This window comes from Hakea prostrata, chromosome 9 (genome assembly GCF_041222555.1).
Source record: "Hakea prostrata isolate BN-2017 chromosome 9, UWA_Hpros_2, whole genome shotgun sequence".
In the NCBI taxonomy this organism is placed as follows: domain Eukaryota; kingdom Viridiplantae; phylum Streptophyta; class Magnoliopsida; order Proteales; family Proteaceae; genus Hakea; species Hakea prostrata.
In genome coordinates, this window is record NC_142608.1 from 20,103,179 (window position 1) to 20,105,573 (window position 2,395).

The window sequence follows — 2,395 nt, forward strand, 5'->3', positions numbered from 1 at the left end:
GTACTAATCAAGGGGTAGACTACATCAGTAGTATTCTAGCATATAGGGGACCTCAAAACACTAATCAAATCAAGGTATCAAGATCCAAATTAGGAAACAAAAAGTTACCATAAATAAATCAAACATGGATCTTGATGAATTTTGAAATAGAAAACAAAGACAAGAACAATAGGAGGATGGATCATTGCTTTTGGTAATGAAAACATGAAAACATGCATAGGTCTTCATGGAATAAGGCTTAGAAGCATAAATCTAAATAAGGAAATAAAACCTACCATATATGTAACTATCATGCATCATGAAGAACACATAGTAAGGTAGAAGAGAACAACTAGAATTCTATGGATTATGGATCATGGAAAGAAAACACAACCATTAACCACTAACATGATCAATGAAAGAAGATCCAAAGAGGTCGGAATTCAGATTAGGAAATTAACAGAGATTAAATCATGGTTTGATCATGAATCCTTCAAAAGCTTGCAATGATCATGGTTAAGATCATTGTTCTAGCCTTAAATCCTTAGGATGATCATGAGAACATGTTCGAGAGATGTTTGCAACAGAGGATGCAGCATCTCTTCTACTGTCTCAACTCAAAAAGGAAAGAAAAACAAAGATGTAGGAGAAGAAGAGAGAGTAGACATACCTTTTGATGCAAAAAGAAGAGTTCCGACGAAGATCCGCCAAGAAAACTCCAAGGATGCAAGAGAGATGACTTGCGAGAGGTCTTTGGTTCGTTCCGAGAGGGTTTGGAGGCAGCAAATACGAAGTGGACTCGAGGTTAGACTTAAATAGAGCAAGAATCAACCTAATTGCCAAAGACAGCACCCATTGGTCGAGTGGATTGGTCGACTGGCCCAGTCGACCAATCAGTCGACCAATGCAGACAGCAAGGCCAAAACAGGGAATTGAAGGCCCAGATCAAATCCAAACCTAAAGGGGTTTTGCACACAAGTCAAGTGACTTACCTAGTAGGTAGAAATGCCTTCAAACCAAGATAGAGAGCACTCCAAGTCCATCAACTAATTAGATCTTCATCAGGATTCTGTTTCCATAAATAGAACCTCATCATCAACTTTCATGGATTCAAAGCCAGACACCAAGTCCTCTACTGGGATGGCCCAAAGCTGACTTCTTACTTTACTTCGGGTCATCGGACCTACAAATAACAAGGTTTCCGGGTCAAGGTTAGGGCTGGGTTTCACATAAGAGCTTCAGGGAAGGGGGCTTTGGGAGTGTAAGATTTAGGAGTAGGACCCTCTACAATCGGAATGTGCAACCCCTTACAAGGAAATTGATGGGGAATACTCACAGGTGGTGTTTCTTTACTAGGCTTGTGTGCATCATCGCCAGTCTCATGGGTCAAATCAACCTCCTCTCGACTCTCAAGATCAATGGGCAATGGCTTGGGAGTAGGCAAAGGTGCATAATATTCCTTCCCACTACGTGTTACAATAGAGATTGCTTGGACTTGTTCTTTCCTAGACCCAATTTGATGATTAGGGTTACCTATTAGTTTACTAGGTAACTGACCAACCTCTCTCCTACTGATGGTATCAGCTAGTTGACCAAGTTGGGTTTCCAATTTGTTAATGGACTGAGAATGGGAATGCAACAATTGAGTGTTTTGCTCTAATCCACTAAGTGCTTTTAGTACCTTATCCTCAAATGATGAATTATGTGAGGGTTGTGGAGATGATGGTTGCTCATTTCTATAGGCATTTTGTTGCATATTAAATAGAGGTGGCCTATAAGGTATTTGATTAGAGGGATTGGGCATTGAGTTTCGCCATCCTGGGTTGTAGGTATTGGAATATGAATCATTGCCTTTAGAGATTCCTTGGGCCAAATGTGCATGCTCCTTAACAAACTTAGGGTATTGTGTAGCCAAATAGCAATCACTGACATGATGGGATAAGCTAGAACATAAAGCACATGCTTCAATCTGATTAGGTGGAGAGAAACTTGTAGGAAGTGGAGATGGGGTTTGTTGTCCTAATGACAAGAGATGGTCCAATTTCTTTGATAGCAAGTCAACCTTAGTGTTCATCTCAATCGTAGGATTGATCTTATAGAGACCGCTCCTCTTTGGTTGCCCAATGGATGGAGTCTCAGTCCTAGCTGCTGAAGCATGGTGTTGGGAGTTTTCACTAAGGGTCTCAAAAAGTTCCCATGTCTCATTCTCATTCTTGTGCATGAAAGTCCCACCACAAGAAGAATCAACCATTTGCCTATGTCGGTCTCTAAGGCCATCATAAAAGCATTGAACCAATTGCCATTTAGGAAAAGCATGGTGGGGGCACTTTCTAAGTAATTCTTTTAGTCTTTCCCAGGCCTCATGAAATTGTTCTCCTTCTTGTTGGGAGAAACTTGTTATCGTTCTTCTAATGAT

General features: G+C 40.7%; 1 non-coding gene across 1 annotated transcript; it reads left to right on the forward strand.

Moving 5' to 3' along the window:
• Positions 1–2,288: 2,288 nt before the first annotated feature.
• Positions 2,289–2,395, forward strand: LOC149004963 (small nucleolar RNA R71). Its single transcript, XR_016169978.1, has one exon. It is a non-coding gene; the product is annotated as a small nucleolar RNA R71 (small nucleolar RNA).